This window comes from Herpailurus yagouaroundi, unplaced genomic scaffold, assembly GCF_014898765.1.
Source record: "Herpailurus yagouaroundi ecotype Mexico unplaced genomic scaffold, PumYag 166, whole genome shotgun sequence".
NCBI lineage: Eukaryota > Metazoa > Chordata > Mammalia > Carnivora > Felidae > Herpailurus > Herpailurus yagouaroundi.
The window spans coordinates 9,340,310-9,362,073 of NW_024412407.1; the positions used below are offsets into that span (position 1 = coordinate 9,340,310).

At 38.6% G+C, this 21,764-nt stretch overlaps 1 long non-coding RNA gene across 2 annotated transcripts; it reads right to left on the minus strand.

Moving 5' to 3' along the window:
* Positions 1-241: 241 nt before the first annotated feature.
* On the minus strand, positions 242-19,915 carry LOC121038690 (uncharacterized). 2 transcript variants are annotated; one of them, XR_005794449.1, is made up of 3 exons: positions 19,840-19,915; positions 15,865-16,011; positions 242-285 (listed from the first exon to the last, which is right to left on the minus strand). It is a non-coding gene; the product is annotated as an uncharacterized LOC121038690 (long non-coding RNA). The 2 variants fall into 2 exon arrangements; XR_005794448.1 differs by lacking the exon at positions 242-285 and adding an exon at positions 14,706-14,836.
* Between the last annotated feature and the right edge of the window lie 1,849 nt (positions 19,916-21,764).

Genomic DNA, 21,764 nt, shown 5'->3' on the forward strand with positions numbered 1-21,764 from the left:
AAAAGGTATTTGCTCAATTTAATGTTTGATTTTTCTAAAAGTCTGTCTTGGCTCTGTGTAATTTAGATCAGTGCATACTTGTGGTTCTATATGAAAAAAAAATTAGCGGGGCGCCTGGGTGGCGCAGTCGGTTGAGCGTCCGACTTCAGCCAGGTCACGATCTCGCGGTCCGTGAGTTCGAGCCCCGCGTCAGGCTCTGGGCTGATGGCTCAGAGCCTGGAGCCTGTTTCCGATTCTGTGTCTCCCTCTCTCTCTGCCCCTCCCCCGTTCATGCTCTGTCTCTCTCTGTCCCAAAAACAAATAAATGTTGAAAAAAAAAATTTAAAAAAAAATTAGAGAATGTTTGAATTTACATATAAAACACTCGTAAGATGTGGGCAAGTGCATTAGACTACCAGCCAAGAGATACAAAGTCTAATTCCAAGTTTGTTACTAATAACCAGTAGAGCTACATACATGATTCAATCTCTCTTAGTTTCCACATTTGTTAGGTGGTTAGTGTCTCTCCATTTTCAACTTTGTGTATTTCTAAATTTTCATTAATGAGCCTGTTTATACTATTAATAGATTCCTTCCCTCTGTCTTATGTGATATTTTTTGTGATTGTGTGTATTTGCAAATTAGTTTTTGTGCAATATGAGCTTTTCATTTAAATCTATTATTCTTTTTTTGTTGTTATAATTTTTTAAAATTGTTTATTATTTTTTTTTTATTTTAGAGAGAGAGCAGGGGAGAGGGGCAGAGGGAAAGAGAGAGATAGAGAGAGAGAGAGATGGAGACAGAGAGAATCTTAAGCCGGCTCTACATTCAGCTCAAAACCCGACACTGGGCTCAATCTCATGACCATGAGATCATAACCTGAGCCAAAATCAAGAGTCAGACACTCAACCGACTGAGCCACCCAGGGTCTCCTTTATTTTTATATAGTAAATATATGACAATGACAGATATAACTATATATTAAAGCACTTAACACAAAATTTAGGGGGTAGCCTAGTAACCGCCATAAGTTTAAAGCAGTAAAGCAAATTGTATTTTGACATATCTGAAATAATTTCACTGTGCTACGGAAACAGCTGTGATTTCTACTGGTGATAGTCATAGGTCTGCTAATGTGAAGGTATGCTAATACATAAGGTCTGCTTCATTCATAATTTAAGGGCATGCCAATTTTCAATTAGAGAAATTCAGAATTCTAAACATGAACTCCTTTGTGGAGGATCCATGGACCCCAGTTTAAGTCAGTAAATGCTATTATTCTTAAGATCTCAGATTCACTGGGGCACCTGGGTGACTCAGTTGGTTAAGCGTCCCACTTCGGCTCAGGTCACCAACCTCATGATATTGCCATTCAGGAGTTTGAGGCCTGCATTAGGCTCTGAGCTGACAGCGTGGAGCCTGCTTCAGATCCTCAGTCTCCCTCTCTCTCTGCTTGGACACGCGTGCATGTATGAGCGCTCTGTTTCTTTTCAAAAAAAAAAAAAATTAAAAGAAAAGTCTCAGACTAATTTTGATGAATACTTATAGAAAATTTCTCAGGACTATATGTTTCTTTCAAACCTGCTAAATGCGTATTACAACAAGTGTATTTCTAATTTCTGCCAAATTTTAAGTCTCTTTAAGAAAGAGTGGTAACACCATATACCCTAAATATGCCACCTAAAAACACCTCTGCCATCTTCCATAAAAGAAAAGGCAGATTAACCTGAGTGTGCTTGTCTTACTTGGGTCACCAAGCCAGGGGATTGCAGGATGGGTAAGTGTAAAATTACCATAAGGAGGCATCAAAATACAGTGGGAAGCCTTGAATTTTGGCCTCGAGCTATCACCTTCTAAGTACCTGATTGTGGGGAAAATCACTTAATGTGTCTGAGCCTCTGTTTCCTTATAAGCAAAATGGTGATAACCTATTCTGCTGAATACATTTGATTGAAGGCTCAAGTGAAATAAGATTCAAGGTAGCATGTTGAAAACTCGGAAGGGCGGGGCGCCTGGGTGGCGCAGTCGGTTGAGCGTCCGACTTCAGCCAGGTCACGATCTCGCGGTCCGTGAGTTCGAGCCCCGCGTCAGGCTCTGGGCTGATGGCTCAGAGCCTGGAGCCTGTTTCCGATTCTGTGTCTCCCTCTCTCTCTGCCCCTCCCCCGTTCATGCTCTGTCTCTGTCTGTCCCATCTGTCCCATAAATAAATAAAAAAAAAAAACTTTGGGGAAAAAAAAAAAGAAAACTCGGAAGGGCAACTATGATGGAAATTCGTCCATTTCGTAGGAGGAACCTAGAAGGAGCTTAGAAAGGTAGGGAGTACAGGAGAAGAATCAAGGATGATTCAGAACGAGAAGCAAAACCTGATTGTGCCTTGTTATGGGACTGTCATAACCATCAGCTCTTCTGGTTCCCCTCTCCCCCTGGTGGGAATGATGGGAACAGACATAATCTTGTCCATGATCCTTTCAGTTCAGATAACAGGAAGGGATATTACAGTTTAAGGATCAATAGAAAAATGACGGGGGGGGGGGGGGGGGGGCACCTGCATGGCTCTGTCGGCTGAGCCTCTGACTTAGGTTCAGGTCATGATCTCATGGCTCGTGAGTTTGAGCCCTGCATCAGGCTCTGTGCTGACAGCTCAGAGCCTGGAGCCTGCTTTGGATTTTTTGTCTCCCTCTCTCTGACCTTCACCACTTGTGCTCTGTTTCTATCTCTTTCTCTCAAAAATAAACATTAAAACATTAAAAAAAAAAAAAAGAAAAATGAGGGGAAGAAATAGGGCAGGAGAGGAGTGACATAGAATTAACACTCTATTATCACTCGTGGCAAGTCAGACACCATGTGTATACAATCTTTTTACCTGCAGGGATGGCTTCTGGGTTCTCAGTGGTAGGAACAGAATCTTCAGTTGATGAATATAAAATAACCACTTAAAAAGTAAAGCAACTGAAGAATGAGAAATGTTCTTTTTTTTTTTTTTTTTAAGAGGGAGACTGTATTTTAAAATTGTCACCATCAGAGAAGAGAAAAGAAAGGTTGTGGAAATGTTCTGGATTAAAGGAGACTAAAGACACATGACAAGCATATGTAATACCTGATCTATGCTGAATCCCCTACTAGAGGAGACAAAACAATGCTATAAAACATTACTGGTCAATAGATAGAATTTGAATATGGATGGCAGATCGTATAAAAGTATCACGTCAACGTTAAATTTACTAAAGCTGAAGACTTTGCTATGGTTATGAAAGCAAATACCCCTATCCCTCCCCCCCCCCTTTTGGTCAAATACCCCTATTCTTTTTTTTTAATTTTTTAAAAATTTATTTATTTTTGAGAAGATAGAGACAGAGTGCAAGCAGGGGAGGAGCAGAGAGAGAGGGAGACACAGAATGCAAAGCAGGCTCCACACTCTGAGCTGTCAGCACACGGCCCAATGCAGGGCTTGAACCCATGAACTGTGAGATCATGACCTAAGCCAGAGTTGGACGCTTAACTGATTGAGCCACCTAGGAGCTATCAAATAATATTGAGAAATATTAAAATATTCAGGAGTATTTAGTATTTATATTTAGTAACTTATCTCTAAATGTTTCAGGAAAAAAATATATTGAGAGAGAGGGAAAGTGAAAGAGAGAGTGAACAGCTGGGGTAAAATGTTATAAGCAGACGATCTGGATGAAAGGCATATCGGTATTCTTTGTGCTATTCTTCTTTTTTCTTCCAAGTTTTATTGAAATTCGAGTAAATTCACATATAGAGTAGTATTGGTTTCAGGAGTAGAATTTAGCGATTCATCAATTACATACAACACTCACTGCTCATCACAAGTGCCCTCCTTAGTATCCATCACCCATTTAGCCCATCCTCCCATTCACCTCCCTTCCATCAACCCCCAGTTTGTCTTCTACATTTAAGAGTCTCTTATGGTTTGCCTCCCTTTCTGTTTTTATCTTATATTTCCTTCCCTTCCCCTAGTTCATCTGTTTTGTTTCTTAAATTCCACGTATGAGTGAAATCATATGGTATTTATCTTTCTGACTTATTTTGCTTAGCATAATACACTCTAGCTCCATCCACATCACTGCAAATGTCATTCTTTATTACGGCTAAGTAATATTGCACTGTATATATATATATACATACATATATATGTATATATATACACACACATATATATATGTGTATATATATATATATATATATATATATATACATATCACCGCTTCTTTATCCATTTGTCAGTCGATGAACATGTGTGCTATTCTTACTTGTGCAACTTTGCTGTAAGTTTGAATTTATTTCCAAATGACAAATATTTTAAAAAGTGAAACAAATATTTGAATGAGGTCCTCTATTCATTAAACATTCTCATCATTATTTTTAGTTATTCGATGGCATTTAACATATGCATGACTCCTAGCCACTTACAAAGTCCTTCAACATCTTTTATTTTGTTTAATCTTCTTCAAGAAGCCCCATTTTACACAGAAGAAAACTGAGAATCAGAAACTTCTCATAGGACCTTGGCTAAATTGTCTTCGTATTTTCACTGCCTCACCCAGTGAACAAAGGAAGTTAAAAAGGCAGGGATGATGAGGAGACCTGTCCCTAAATCACAAACAGAGTTGCACAGGCTGGACTGAGACTCAGAGCTCAGTACCTTTTACTTCTGTGCAGCTACAAAATACCATAAAACACACTCAAATCTCAGACCATGATTAACCATTATTTAATTACTCTTTGGTGATCTCAAGTAACATTATCTCACAATGCTTTAGGCTAACTTTTATGTAAGCCATTTATCATCCTGTAGCTAAGGGAAATAACAGTTGGAAAAAACGTTAATCGAATGCTGGCAGAGCAAGACTACCCTGTAGTAAACTCCAATATATTGCTTTTACCAGTGACACTGTGTAACCTAATAAGATAAAATTATTTTATATAGACATTTTGCTTAAACATAAGAATGAAAAAGATGTTATCAAGATATCTGCACTGCTTATGTTAGTGGCAAACATTACCCTTGATATGAAATTTTATGCATTGCTATTTTGAACACTTCAAAAAAAATTTTTTATGTTCAGCATTATTTCCCCCAGTTTCATTTTCATCACCTAAAGTGCTGAAACTCTAGCTAGCTAGAGGAATGGGCTCTCACAAGTGAAGAGAGACATATTATCAGCAGCAGAAGTGGTTTTTGTGAACTGGCTAGTAATCCTCTTTGTTTTAATCAGTGCCAGATAACTTTTGACATTTGCTGAACTTGGTTTCTTTTTAAAGTTCAGGACATTATACTAATTGAAAGCAATATCAGCACATTAAAAAAAAAAATGGAAGTGCTAAGAAGAATGGACTCTGAGACTGCGGGTGTTGGGGAGGATTACTTGGTCTAAGTGCACCTATCTGGGTGATGAAGAAAATCTGGTATTGGGGCAGCCATGGGAATATGTTATGATCAGGCTTACTTTCATGAGTGGTCTTCAGTCAGCCTGTATTGATCTGTCTTTTATTCTGTGAGTAATGAATCTAATTCTGGATACTCATATGTAGTCATCATGCATTATAGTTGGGAGATGACAAAGGTGTCATCTGGGGAGGACAGCTGGACATTTGACAAAGTGTGAAGGTGATTAGACTGATTGTTGCTTGTTAATCAACCTTCAATGAGGAGTCCTTTGAGACAAATAGACATGGCTTATGCCTCCTCAATCTGTATTCAGCTCTCCATCCCTTTTCTGGTATGAGGTATTGCCCTGTTCATCAGTAAATTAAAAATCAGACGCAAGTTGATGCTTAATGCTTAGCCAAATGAAAATGTTTTGAACAGTTATTCTCATATAGTTTCTCATTTGCATAATTTATAGCAAGAGAATCTTCGATGAGTTATCCACCCTCCATGAATTCTCAGTTTGGTAGATTAGAACCTCATGCCAACATGAACAAACAAACCTATACGTTTCATTTTAGGGAGAGCAAATTTACTTCCTAGTTTTTCCAGTATATTTTTATTGAGCACCTAATGTATGTCATGGATTGAAGATTCAAAGGTGAATAAGACTGACTCTCTGTTTTTATAATTGGGGAAGTAGATACTTAAACAAATGATCACACACAAAAAATGACAGGCACTAATAATGGGATGAGCCCAAAGTTCTATGGGACAACTTTTTTGAGAGAGAGAGTGTGCATGCTCAAGCGAGTGGGGAAGGGGTAAAGGGAGAAAGAGAAGCTTAAGCAGGCTCCACTCCCATTGCAGAGCCTGATGTATGAGAACATGACCTGGGCCAAAATCAAAAGTAGGATGCTTAACCAATTGAGTCACCCAAGCACCCCTCTATGGGACAATTTTTGATAGGCACCTAACCTACTGTATGATAGTCACTTGACCTCTTTGCTCATCAAGAAAGGTTCTGGGGAAGAAGACAGCTAAGCTGAGCATTGAAGGACACACAAAGGTTAGCCAGAATAAGGGAACAGAGGGAAGATGAGGATTCTAGGGGCCAAAATATGCAAAAGTCAGGAGAAAAAGCAGAGCAGGGTATATTCTGGGGACTGCAAGTAATTGATATCACTGGACCTAAGGAAGGGACAGATCATGATGATCCTCCAATGCCATTCCAAGAAGCTTGGATTTTATACTGATGGTTTTAAGGCAATATTGAAGGGTTTTAAATAGACATAAAATGATTGAGTGTATAGAGAAAGTATGGGCATGTGGTGAGTCTGGAGGAAAAGATCCAGGGCCACAACTCCCATCACCAACATGGTGTACCTTTTTAAAGCTGTGTGCTGTGGACAGAAAGGCTGCTAGGAAATAACTGATGGGGTGGAAGAACTTGGAACCCATCTATGCTCTCTGTCCTTTTAAGGATGGTAAAACACGTCATGTTTATTTTTACAGAATTACACACTCATGGGGCACGTGGGTGGCTCAGTCGGTTAAGCGTCTGACTTTTGTTCAGGTCACGACCTCGCAGTCTGTGGTTTCAAGTCCCATGTCAGATGCCCCATGTGCTGACAGCTCAGAGCCTGGAGCCTGCTTCAGATGCTTTGTCTCCCTTTCTCTCTGGCCCTCCCCTGCTCGTGCTCTGTCTCTCTCAAAAATAAACATAAAAAAAAAAAAAAAAGAATTACACACTCACAATGGGATAGTCTAAATAACGTCATTTGACAGAAGCAAGTGATGTTACACACACTGAAACACTGATACTGAGTACCCAAAAAGTGGATGAAGCAAGTTAGGGAAATTATCAGTTACATAATTTCACCAACAATGGCTATTTTACCCTTTCATGTTTATCTTGTGAATTCTACATGGAGCATCTGCAAATAAATATGTTGATAGATTAGACCTGAAGAATTATTCCCTTATTAATTCTTAGTTTTAGAATTGAGAAGACTGTATCCTGTTCATTTTGGCACACCTGGTACCTAAGACAGGGACTGCTACACAGTAAATGCTTAGTAGGTGGCTGAAAGTCAAGAATTAAAAACACATACTAAAATAGATTTTCTAGGACCTTTGAGGTTTTCAAAAACATGCTAACAAATTTCTTTAACACAAAATGAATATTAATTTGAAGTCAAATAAATAAATACCATATTCACTTGGGATAAATGTAGCTTCAGATGTATTTAATGCAATTTGCAAAAAGGCAGTGGGAATTGTGTGGGTGAAACTGAATGAGGAATCTGGTCTTTTGTAATTTTGAGCTATTTAAAATGAGAGGGGTTGAGTAGTTTAAAAAATGGATGGGAGGAGCTGGGTCTTAATGGCAACCCACAATTTTCTTCTCATGGTTGTGACTATAGAAAGAACATTTTCTAATTTCCTATAATGCTCACAAAGATGTTTCTAGATCAAGGACTGTGAGACCCTTTGAATGTAAGAGTTGAAAAAGCCTTATATGGCTGTATACACCTACCCCTTAATTGTGTCCAAATTTGAATATACAAGTTTATAATATAAATTAATATAAATAAAATAAATTAATAATTATAAGTTAATAATTATAACCTAGAATAAAGATATTATTATAAATTAATTAACATAAGTAAAATAACCTAATAATTATAACTTATAATTCTATGTACCTTACGGTTTTAAGAAGAATCATATTACATACTCTTTAAATGTTAGCATTCCACTTTTTCTGGTCATTTAAATAATGTTCTTGTGGCATTTATTTTTGCAATAAAAGCCTAAGTTTGCAGCAAGTGGAGTGCAAATTACACATCTATACTCATAAAAGCACAGTCATGAAATTATGCCAACCACATTCTTTCCTAAATGCTGCTTGTATTTTCTTTGGCTTCTTGTCTTTGTATTTTAGTCATATAGACAACAAAGAATAGTTTCATGGAGACTCCTTACTAGGTTGGATAAAAATTGATTACTATCAACGATGTCCGTACCACCCCCTGCACCAGAATACTTGCCTTTGAGTCTATTATTCCTCAGCGCCTTTTGTTGTCATTGTTGCAGTTACAGAATGTGATTTTCAGTTTTAAATTTAAAGTTTCGTGCAATGGGGGCGCTTGGGTGGCACAGTCAGTTAAGCGTCTGACTTCAGCTCAGGTCGTGATCTCATGGTTCCTGGGTTTGAGCCCCACATCGGGCTCTGTGCTGACAGTTTTGGGTTCTGTGTCTCCCTCTCTCTGCCCCTCCCCCGTTCATACTCTGTCTCTCTCTGTCTCTCAAAAATGAATAAACGTTAAAAAAAATTTAAAGTTTCATGCAACGAAGGAGCTCTTTTCCATTTTTTCCCTGTTGCTGTACTATGCTTTAGTTTCTTTAACGAAAGTTCTAAGGAGAGAATATGGGGCGTTGGGATTTAAGTGGAGATCCTGGGACTCCTGGGGGTGGTGACACTGCCACCCTTGCTTTCTGTGGCCCGTACAGGAACTGAAGCAATCACTACCCAACTGAGCACTTAGGGGACCTTTGAGGACAGAATGATTTGAACCGATTAGATGAACAAACATGAAACTGTCATGTATGACCAGTAAAGCAACCTCATTTTAAGAGAACCAAATAAATTAAGTTCACAAAAACAAATCGATTTAGGGATGGTACATTTACATTACAAAAAACTGCAAAAATCTTTGAATGGTGAGCTTTCCGATGGAATATAAATTTTCGTACCGGCATTTAAAATTTTTTACTTACGCAGACCCAAGTAAAGCACCCCAATTGTCACATGATAATAGAATGTTTTGCCTTTAGTAGGTTTTTGCAGTTCTCAAAGCCCATGGCTGTGCTTCAGCTCATTTGCATCTTCCACCTGGTACATGCAATGCCCTCAGCAGAGCGAGCACAGCCTGGTAGAGAACCTGTGACCTCTAATCCAGCACCACTTCCACCAAACTCCATTTCTACACGGGCATTTTGTTTGTTTGTTTGCGTTTTTAGTGGAGGTATATGTCTATTGCAAAAAACATATGATTGTTTCAGACACCTGCCTGCATTAATATACTGCTGGAGTTTGGTGCACAGTAGTGAGACGCACCTTTTATACTCTTAAATAATGGACTTTTGTATTGCATTTTAAAATAACCTCCCTTCTATTTGAAAATGTTTTAGGCAAACCTATTATACCCACATATGGAGAATTTAGGATTGATGCCAATCTTTTTACTAAGTTATGAATATATTTTTTAAATGTTTACTTATTTTTGAGAGAGAGAGACAGAGTACGAGCAGGGGAGGGGCAGAGAGAGAGAGAGAGAGGGAGACAGAATCTAAAGCAGGCTCCAGGCTCTAAGCTGTCAGCACAGAGCCCGACGCCGGGCTTGAAATCCACAAACCGTGAGATCATGACCTGAGCCAAAGTCAGACGCTTAACCGACTGAGCCACTCAGGCACCCCAAGTTAATGAATATTTTTCTAAAGTTCTTATTTTAATTCTAGTTAGTAAGCATACAGTGTAGCATTAGTTTCAGGTGTACAATACAGTGATTCAACAATTCCACACATCACCCAGTGCTCATCATGACAAGCACACTCCTTAATCTCCATCACCTATTTCACCCATCCCCCACTCCCCGCCTCCTCTCTGGTAACCATCAGTTTGTTCTCTGTAGTTGAGAGTCTGTTTTTTGGTTTCTGTGTGTCTGTCTCTCTCTCTCTCTCCAAGTTAACAAATACATCACTAATACTTCATCCTACATTCTGGAGTAGTAAGTTGACATTATTTCTCCCTATAATGAAAATTATTTGCTCCTCAATTTATGCTGTACCCATTGATTTCTTCTGAGAAAATATTACAAGCATGACTTTGATCCACTAATTTAAAGAAACAGACATCACACACAAGCAGAATGAGTAGAAAATTTATGCTTGACATCACCACTGTGATTTCCTATGAGGGGCAGAATCTAATTTTATTCTGCCGAGAACAAAAAGGGAGTTGGAGACATGCAAAAATTACGGAGCGTTCAGGTGATGTGTAGCCCATATCGGTCTGTTACACTGAGTGGTTTTTTAAAACTCGATTTAACCAGCACTTTGCACATAGCTGGTGCTCAATAGTACTGACTGGTCAGTTAACTGACTTTGACAAGTTTTGATTTGCCTGGTTTAGTCCTCGCCTGTTTTCCTATTTGCTGCCTGATGGGTCCATCTGTTAACAACCAGTTTCCAGCTTCAGGCTAAGCTCTTCCCTGGAGGATGACCTTCTTGTTGTTTTATTTTCTGAAATGTTTTGAAAAGGGCTTTATTTCTGAGCAGCAGAGATGGCAAACTGTGGCCAGAGTTCCTATTAAGAAATGTGGTTGCTCTGAGAATAGGCGAGCTAGCTATGAGTCCTGTCAGTGTAGGAGGGAGAGCAGACCAAGGCCAGCCATCCATTTCTTCCAGAGGATTTGCTTCATTTGTCTCCTGCTGTCTGGGCAGAACCGATTAGCCCAGTGGACACACAGTGTGAAGTAACTGTGGTGGCCTCTTGTCTCTCACTCGGCCCCACCTCCCTTCTATGCTATCTGCTGGCTAGTCTGTCCGCCTTTGCAGATTTCTTCTAGCCTCCAGCATCCTTTTTAACCCTGGCCACTCTGAGGTGGCGTCCCACCTTCTAAAGCCATGCCCCTTTCCATGTCCCACCACCCAAGAGCAAACCTTTATCAGTAGAGACTTTGCTAGCTGGTTATTAAAAGAGTAGCAATTAAACCAATTCACACCAATATATGCAGTAATCTGTAGAAGAATATTTACATTCAGGGGCACCTGGGTGGTTCAGTCAGTTGAGCGTCCGACTCTTGATTTCGGCTCAGGTCATGATCCCAGGGTCGTGGAATTGAGCCCTGCAGTGGGCTGTGTCCTGAGCGTGGGGCCTGTTTGAGGTTCTCTCTCTCCTTCTGCCCCTCTCCCCTGCTCACACACTTTCTCTCTAATACAAACAAACAAACAAGAATATTTACATTTTAGAAGAATACATTCTTAAACCAAAAAAGTGAAGTTATAATGACAGATTTTGTGTCAGTAAAGATGTGTTTGAACCAGGAATCTTCCAGGTACTTAGTAAATGGAACTTTATTCTTATTCTTATTCTATATAGATCTTTTGAAAAACGAGAAACAATTTATTGAGATAAAAGCTAACAATCTGCTTATAAATTGGTGCCATGCTTGGTCAAATCCTGCTAGCCTCGACAGCTTTGTAAATAGTCAAGCTGCTATGTAGTTTAGTCAGGAGAACCTCAGTAATTCAATTTATTACTTTCCTTCTCTGATATCAATGAAGGAGGTGATTAATGTTATGGAATTTGTGCCAGAAAGACATTAAAGGCAGTTGCTGTCTCTTGCCAGCTGCATGGCCTTTAGCAAGGCACACGACCTTTCTAAGCCACAGCTTTCCTATTGAGCTCATATGGTTGATGCGTGTGATTCCTGTATAGGGAAAATCATTAATATTCCCATATACATATATTGAAAGCAATTTCGATCAGAGTCTCACTGTTGTTATTGTTGTCGGTTTTAACCCATCAAAATCATTCTGAAGTTCACATGGAAGAAAAAGTGCGTGAGTATTGTCAAGAAAGTTTTGAAGGAAAACAATGAAGGGAACTTGCCATACCAGAGAGTAAACTTTCCTACATGGCTACTACAACCGAAATAATATGGATATTAGCTCAGGAATGAACAAACTGATCAATGAAACAGAACAGAGAGCACAGGAATGGATTCAAGGTTTCTTTAAAATACGAACTTAGTATAGAGTGATGCTTATATTTCAATTTAGTGGGAAAAAGAACAATTACCTTATATATAGCATTAAGGTAATGAAATATTCACCTGAAAGAAAAACAAAGAGATCTGTAACTTGAATAAATACAAAGAGAATATTAGCATATAATGAAGACTATGAATCTTGGGGGTAGGGTAAGGGCATTCATGGGCAAGGCAGAAAAATTCACAGATCATTAAGGAAATAGATTGACTTGAGTATATACATAAAATTTCTGAATGTCAAAAGGCACTATTAAAAAGTTGAGAGACAAATGATAGAGTGGGAAAGAATATTTGCAACAAATATTAGAAGATGCTAATTTCCCTTTTATTTTAGACAATGACTCTTGCAAATGAATAAAAGACAAGAAATATAACAGAAAAATGGGTATACAAGATGATTAGTAATTATCGGATGAAGGAAACAAATAGTAAACATTTAAAAAGATGCTGTATCGCAGTGATGGTCAGGGATATGTACATTAAAGAAATAAAGAGATATGTTTCATGTATTGGAGAGACAGGAATTTAAAAAAAATGGACCAAATCTACTTTGGCCAAAGTGTGGATAAAACTGATACCTCTTAGACACTACTGGTGAATGTGTGAATTGCTAAAACGTTTTTGAAAGTCACCTGGGGGGCGCCTGGGGGGCTCAGTTGGTTAGGCGTCCGACTTCAGCTCAGGTCACGATCTCGCGGTCTGTGGGTTCGAGTCCCGTGTCGGGCTCTGGGCTAATGGCTCAGAGCCTGGAGCCTGCTTCCGATTCTGTGTCTCCCTCTCTCTCTGCCCCTCCCCCATTCATGCTCTGTCTCTCTCTGTCTCAAAAATAAATAAACGTTAAAAAAAATTAAAAAAAAAATGAAAGTCACCTGGCAATATTAACTTTATTTATTTACAATGTTTTTATTGTTTTATTTTATTCTTTGAGAGACGGAGCATGAATGCGGGAAGGACAGAGAGAGAGAGGGAGACACAGAAATCCAAAGCAGGCTCCAGGCTCTAAGCTGTAGCACAGAGCCTGGTGTAGTGCTTGAACTCATGAACGCGAGATAATGACCTGAGCCAAAGTCAGATGCTCAACCAACAGAGCCACCCAGGTGCCCCGTAATATTGAATTTAAATGTGCAGATCTTTGACCTAGAAATGTCACTTCTAGGAATCTAACTTACCTAAATAGAAACACTAGTTTTAAGGAAACAGCTGAGTGAAACTGCATATTTCTGCATTTAAGAAATGAACACCCCAAACGCTGAAGTGCCCTGAACATCTACCAGTAAGACAAATATTGAATAGGTTATTATTTTATGTATACTCTAGAATATTTTCAAACATTTACATAGGTCTACACTCATTGATTTAGACAAATATCCATGATATATTGTGAAGTGAAAATAACAAGGGCTAAATAATAGTTGTAATACATTTGAATTTTTATAAAGGGGCTGTATAGGTGGGTGTGTGCCTAACTATAGGACTATGTAATATCTGGGGTGTTGGGGGTCACAGAAAGACCTATGGAAGGATACATTCCAAAATGTTGGAAGCAGAAGAATGGAACTAAATTGGGGGAGGAGAACATTAATTTTCCATATGTTGTTATTGCTTGAATTACTACACAAAGCCTTCATTACCTTTATGAGTTGAATTATATCCCCCTCAAATTCATATTTAAAGTCCTACCTGCTCCCCAGTACCCCAGAATGTGCCTTATTTGAAATTCATACAGATGTAATCAGTTAAACTAAAATGAGATCATACTGTAGTAGGTGTTCTGATGACTGGTACCCTTACGAAAAGGGGAAATTCAGAGCATCAGACAGGCATCGAGGGAAGCCGATGTGAAGACACAGGGAAAAGATGGCCATCTACAGTCAAGGAGAGAAACCTGGAGCACCGACCGCCTCCCCTCATAGCCCTCAGAAGGAGCCAACATTGCTGTCAACATCTTGCTTTTAGACTTCCAGCCTCCAGAACTGCAAGACAACAAATTTCTGCTGTTTAAGCCACCCGATTTGTGGTTCTTTGTGATGGCAGCCCTAGCAAATGGATACAATTATTGTTGAAATTAAAAACCAATAAAGTATTTTTGAAAAAGGTGAAGAATAAAAAGAACTGCATTTTGTATGTTTATGCATTCAAGAAACATTTACTAAGTATCTATAATGTGCTAGGTATTCTATTTTAATTATTTTTCTTAATATTCCAGAAATACCAGAGGGTAAGAATTAGTGTCCACATTTTACAGAAGTTCTGGAACTTTTCCAATGTCACACAATGAATAAATTTCGGGGTAGAAGTCAGAGCTATGCTGTAGCTGCTTTTCTGTGCCAAATCCCACCACTGAGTGCTTGATCTCCTCTTTGTCCATTTCCAATCTTTAGTGAGCATTCAGGAAAAAGTTAGCTCGCCCGTCCCCATTTCTATAATGTCAACGTGAGGCCCAGAATAATGATGTCAGAATGACATTGCCCATAAAGTATGATACCAAAGTGGAATGATTTTATGGAATCTCCTTTTATTGTATTGTATTGAAGGGAAAGACAGTGAACAATGGTTATAGCTTTCTCTTGGTTGTTTTCAACATTTCATGTTCATTTTTATCTTGCCAGTTGTCTAACCGAGAGAGCTAAAAAAAATAGGAAGATGGAGGAAAGAAATATTTCAGAAGTCATATGACTAAATCATAGATAGGTGGTTTGGGTCAACAATTTATTTCAGAGTTTTATCAAGGAGAAGTCAAATTGAAAATACCCATGACCTTGTGATACAGATGTTATATTTTCCAAATCTTTCAGTGTAGGGCAGAAGGTTTGTTGCTGTATTTGGAAAGAGCACCCTGATGACCTCTTCTATTAATTCTAGTGATGGCAACTATATATGCAGGATGCTTATTATTTTATGCTACCATTTATGGATAAATTCTTATTGATCCAGCTCAATGATTACTTTCTATCAGCCTCTCTCAGGTCAGTTTGTTGCACCTTCTTCTTTGCACTAGTAATACACTTTTACATACAGAATATATAATGTATTCCTAACAACATGTATTCTCTTGCATTATTTATGTGTGAGAACCTTTTGCTAAATTGTAAATTTGTCAGAGTGTGAGACCGCTCAATCTCTACGTTCATTAGGATCTCAAAACCAGGCATACAATAAGTGATCAAGAGAGCAGAGAGGATTAAAGGTGTAGGGTGGGTTAGCAGTGGGATGGCCGAAAAGCAGCATCCCCATCCGGACGGGAGACCACCTCATCATCCATCTTCCCCCCAGGTACTATACACCTCCAGTGGGCATGCTCACAACTCAGTGGTTTGCAGGCCATTCCCTTTTCCAAATGCCCGCTCCTCTTCCTATCCTTCTGTCTCTCTGTCCCTGGCAGAGTACAGTCAGTAGCAGGGATATCAGTGCCATTACTAGTACTGGTAATAGCTGTTCCTTCTATAGCATTTATTGTGTCAGGCACTGTTCTAAGGCTTTACATACACTAAATCTCTTAGATAGTTACTATTATTAGCCCCATTAAATAGATGATAAAACTAAAGTGCAAAGAGATTAATTAAGTTACACAGCTAATAAGTGATAGAGTCATAATTCAACATAGACAATCTGGTTCCAGAGTCTATGCTCTAAACCACTATGTCATAGGCTTACCTCATATGAGGTACATGGGTCATGATGGGCTTCACCACTGGAAATCATTTCAAGCTCCAGAGACATTATCAAAGAGCCAAACTGGACCTCCCCAAACTGTATCCACAAGTGCAGGGGGCAAATCTCCAAAAGATGAAGGATCCAGATCTAATCAAGCATGTGAAGAAAATTCTTACCAGCAGAGGCCAACCATGTCATAGAACTATATATATTGTAGCATTTATTTGAGTAGAAAATCACTGGACAATAGAACCTTTGGCTTACCTCTCTGGCCAGAAAATGTTTGCCTCTTTCCACATCTGAAAAGAGCTCAATGGGCCTAGTACTGGGAGGAGAACCCACTAATTATGGCTACATACTACTGGCACCATTCTGTAACAGCAACCTCCCTATCGCCACCTAGTGTGCAGAATTAAGCAGGTAAAATGTTCCGAAGTGATCTTTGCATAAGAGGATGACTTGGATTGGATGGCCTCTCATGATCTAATGAAATCTTCCTCTTTTTCTTTATTAGCTTATGGATTTTTCTACTTTCAGTTGGCCCACTGTGATTGGGTTTTTTCTGAGTTGTCTTTTACCCTAGAAACTTGCATCTTTCCCCTTCAATTATTACTAATTTAATTCTTATGCCTTCCCATTTTCTCATGTGGAACTTCGGTTTTACTTTTCAGAAGAATGAGTCCATTTGAATAACATACTAATCCCAAGTTAAACACTATCCCTCTACATAAGTTACATAAAAATTAGGCAAAGGTTAAAATGATATCTTTAAATATATTATGGATGTACTTCCAATGAAGTTTTGCCCAACTACCCATAAAAAAATAAACCACTATGTCTTCTTTTCAAAAAATATTTATTTATTAATTCTTTTATTTTCCCCTCAAGTTAGTTAACATATAGTGTAGTCTTGGCTTCAGGAGCAGGCCCCAGGCCTACCATGGGTCTCAAACTCATGATCTCAAGATCAAGAATCACATGCTCTACCAACTGAGTCAGCCGGGTGACCCACTATATCTTCTGAACCAAGGAAACCATACCTGTAATTGATGTGTGGTAGAGAAAGAGAATTGATAAAAGATTATGTACGTAATTTTATGTATCTATATTGAGCTGTTCATAATTAAAATACAAATGTCTCATTTAGTCGTCAAACTTCAGTGTAGGTCCAAGGCTTTTTCTTTGAGAACAGGTCTGCTGACTGAAGTTTCTCATAATTGATCTTGCATTATTTTTATCTTTTTTGCATTTTTCATTAAAGAGGAAGAGAAATTTAAGTGCACTTGCAAAGTAATAAATGCAGTTACTTTTAGGTGTCTTACCTACACAATACAACAACAACTTCAATTTTTTTAATAGGGATTAATTCATGGAGAATTTCCAAAGCGTACGTTTTTAGAGACCAACAATTCTATTCCTTTTCATGCTGAAATACAATTGGTTTACAAAATACTTAATTTGAGTAATTACAATCCTTAATACAATTGGCACACATTCTGGGGAATCAACATGTCTGACGTGATAAGCACACAAGTCTTCAGTGAGAGGGAAACTCTGGGGCACTCCAGAGGACAGTCACTCCCACCAGGAACCAGTAGCCATGGATTCCAGGCAGTATGTTTCTAGACGGGACAGGAGTGTTGGTTAATCTGATGTTAAGTGGCAATGACTGAGCAAGTGCTAATGTATTGTGTGTCCTTGCCTCCAAGGCTAATGTATTGTGTGTCTCCTTGCCTCAGCTATCCCTGTGCTGCAAGACTTCTCTGGTCATGTCTCCACCTGACACAGAGGTAATTGTTTCCTCTTCAGTGACTGCACAGTACATTGTTTCTAGTACATACTTAAAAAAGCGTGGTCATTTTTTGGATTTTTTTTTATTGTGATAAAATACACGCAGCATCAATTTGCCATTTTAACCACTTCTATCTGTATAGTTCAGTGGCATTAATTACATTCATATTGTTATGCAGCCATCACCACCACCCATCTCCAGAACTCTTTTCTTCTAGTAGAACTGAAACTCTATACTCATTAAATAGTAACTCTCCATTTCCTCTTCCCCCAGTCCCTGGCAATCACTGTTTTACTTCTGTGTCTATGATTTTAAACATAATAGGTACCTCATATAAGTGGAATCACACAGTATTAGTTTTTGTGTATGTCTATGATTGGCTTATTTCACTTAGCATAATGTATGTCATCAAGGGTCATCCACACTGTAGCACGTGTCAGAATTTCCTTTTCTCAAGCTGAATAATATTCCATTGTATGTATATACCACATTTTGTTTAGAAGTTCATCTGTCCTGGGACAACTGGGTTGCTTCCATGTCTTAGCTATTGTGAGTAATGCTGCAATGGACATGGGCATACAACTATTTCTTCAAGACCCTGCTTTCGATTCTTTTGGGTATTAAATGAGATGTTTTTGTTGTTGTTGTTTTTTAAAAATAGGTAGCTCTTCCTCCCTGGAATGTGTATTACATTTTACACTTTTAGTGGATAGCACACTTCCTGGCACATAGTAATTTAATAAAGCCTTGTTAATAAAACACACTCTTCTACAGATAAACAGAGATAATCATGGCTCTAGGCCATGCAATTTGTACCCAGAGTACTGCTCAAACCTGTAGTAAAGTTAATTTGAGAACATTACATCATTCTTTTCCTGAAACACTGTGAATCTATCACTAAGATTTCCTTTCCTCCTTTCTCCTCTTTTCCATCAGATATTGTGTAGAATTATACATGTCTTCTCCCTAAAACTCTGGGGTCTACCTCATTTTTCTAGCTGTAGATTCCTATATATAAATTCTAGGTGGCAGAATTTTCCAAGGAAACCACAAATCACTCTTAATTCATGATGTCTATTTATAAAAGAGTCTATGTCTTTAGAATAAAACATGAAATCTCATATTTTTACTTAGCATTTGATGCAGACATTTTGGATAGCTACTGAATGTTTACATCAGCTAACTGATCATCATTACTGGCATGAAAAGGTTCAATTTCCAACCGCTTAGAAGGCTGTATGAAACTTCTGAAGGGAGAGCATACATTTTAAAGTTTAAAATAAAAAAAAAAAAAAAAAGAAAAGGAATGCTTTGAAGCCATTGACATAGGCACACCAGAAACAATTTAGCAAAGAAACATTTCAAAAGAAAAAAGGAACCAAACCCTGATGAGGTTGCTTGCTGTCAGGGACTGTTTGAGCTAAACTGCTGACCCAGTGAAGTCTATGTTATTAGTGAAGTGTTATTAATAACCCTTTTAATGGGATGAGTTCTACATTTTTTTCTCCTTCACTGCTATTATAAGGAAACTATGTATTTTTGGCTTCAGTCATGACATATTAACGTTATTTTTTACAATGATTTCCTGTATGTACTTTTTACCGGTATAATCTATGAGTGATGGTTTGAGAGAAAGACTAAGAGACTAGAGGAGGAAAAGACCAAAAGAAGAAAAAAGAAAGAACGAAAAGAAAAAGCTCAGGAAATACAGGAACTTTCTATTTATGAGAATTATGTATGAGAATATTTTTTGTTTGCATTTAGATTGTAGCTGTCTTGCTAATTGTTTTTCCATTTGAGTTTTATTGAGCTAGGACTTATCTTTCTCACTTTACATTTTATTATTTAGTAAATGATATTATCATGTAAACATATTTGTAAGGGTGAGGATCTGATTTCGGTAAGGTGTTTATGAGCTCATTTAAGGACACAAGCTAAGGGGCCACAGAGGGTGAGAAAGGACTTCAGAGGATGCATTCAAGTTCTCACTGCAGAAAACTGAAGGGGAACGTGTGCAATTAGCCTTCATTGCTTTACTCCCAAACCAAAAAAATCTATCGAAGATACCCTTAGTTTTAATTGCAAACACACAAGTCTGCAAACAGTAGTTATTTTATGGTATTTGTCAGAAGTATCCCTGGACAACAGCAAACTGGGTAATTTTCCTGCATTCCGTGTGTTACCTTCTTTCTAGCTGATGCTCCTGTTCACTGACCCTGAACACACGCACACACTGCCCAGCAGTGACCCAGAGAGGAAAGAGTTAGGGAATATTTATTTACAGAGCTTACATATTCTGTATGTGGGGACATACACAATAAAAAATTAGTACACAGCATACGTCAGGTAGGAATAAGTACTCTGAAGTAAATTAAATCTGGAAAAGAGACTAGAGAATTATAAGGGCACATGTGTGTATATGTGGGCATTTATGTGTGCATGCATGTTGGGGAGTACCTAACGAGGTGGTGTTTGAATCAAAGCCTGGAAGAATCATAGGCATGAGCTTTGTAACATCACCCTTAGGCTCAGGCAAGAGGGCAGTTTCCCCAGGCTCTGCTGGCTAGAGGGACCCACATATCACAAACACACAAAAACAAATTTGTAGAGAACACATGAGTGCTTCTGTTACTCAGAACCTGGCGCTCAGTGCTGGCACAGCACAACGAGGGACCCTAAATGTCTCTCCTCGTGAATAAAACTGCTCAGGCTCCAGGGAAACTCTTGTCAGAAATCTCTTGGGCTGTGACCTCAAAACTAAAGGCCACAGTGTCCTAATGCTGTTAGGGTGGGTGAGTTGCTCCGCGGTTCAAGCTGGAGAGGATACAAGTAACAGCGGCGCTAAGGTGAAAGACAGGTTATATGGGGTTGTCAGATTCCTCTCGGAAAATAACATATTCTTGCATGGTGAAAAACTATTTCCCATTGATGCTAAATGTCCACTTCCTTCCCTCTTTTCATGTTCTGATTTGTAGTTTTGGAGATACAAATTAATTCGACTTTTTACACTGAAATTAAATGGACGTTGAACACCAGAATTGTGGGTCGTTTTATGTGTATAAAAATATTTACTACAATTTACATGCTTTTTCCAAAAAAGAAATACAATTTCATCTTTACTTAGACAATTTAATTAAAATTTTGATAGTCATTATAGATATTATTAAATTTAGAAATCTTTGATACTGTCTACTATGTCATGTAATAACCATAGCTTTCCACTGAAGAAAAATTGTCACCAAGAAAGTCCATTTGTCAAGGCAAGAGAATATAATCTATTTCATTTGGCAGTTTGTTGTCTCAGCATTTTATTTATTTATTCATTTGTTTGTTTTTTGAGAGAGAGCTTGCACATGAGGAACAGAGAAAGAATCTCAAGCAGGCTCCACGCCCAGCACAGAGCCCGATGCGGGGCTCAATCTCATGACCCGTGAGATCATGACCTGAGCTGAAATCAAGAGTCGGATGCTCAACTGACTTGAGTCTCCTGGCACCTCTGTTGTCTAATCGTTTTAAACACAAGATACAGAGTCTCTATTTTCACTTTTGCCTTGGGCTCTTGAAATGTGAAGGGTGAGTCTAGACCCCTGCCAAGATCTGAGGAAAGAAAGTTCTGGGCTGAGGGAAGAGCAAATGAAAAGGCTTTGATAAGAAAATGAGAATGGCACTTGTGAGCATCAGCATACAAGCCAGCTATAACAAGAGGGAGGTAAGCCAAAGTAGGAGCAATAAGAAACAAATGAGAGGCAAGCAGGGGCCAAATAATCTAGGTGTGTCATTGGACGAAATGTGGATTTTAGTCTAAGTGTTGTAGGAAGCCTCTTGAAAACTGAGAGCAGGAAACTGACATCATAGGTATTAAAAAAAAAAATCACTCAGGCTGCTGTAGGGAACAATGCTGGAATTGAGGGAAGAGCCACTAATCTATCACAATGGTTCAGATAAGAGATGATGGGTGTGAGCTAGGGAGATGGTGGGGGAAGTCATTGGAGTTGGTTGGGATTTATTTTGAGACCAGTCAACAGGACTTGCCCATGAATTGACTGTGGAATGAGAGAGAAAAAGAGAAGTCATGAGTGACTCCAAGATTTTCAGATTAAGTAACAGG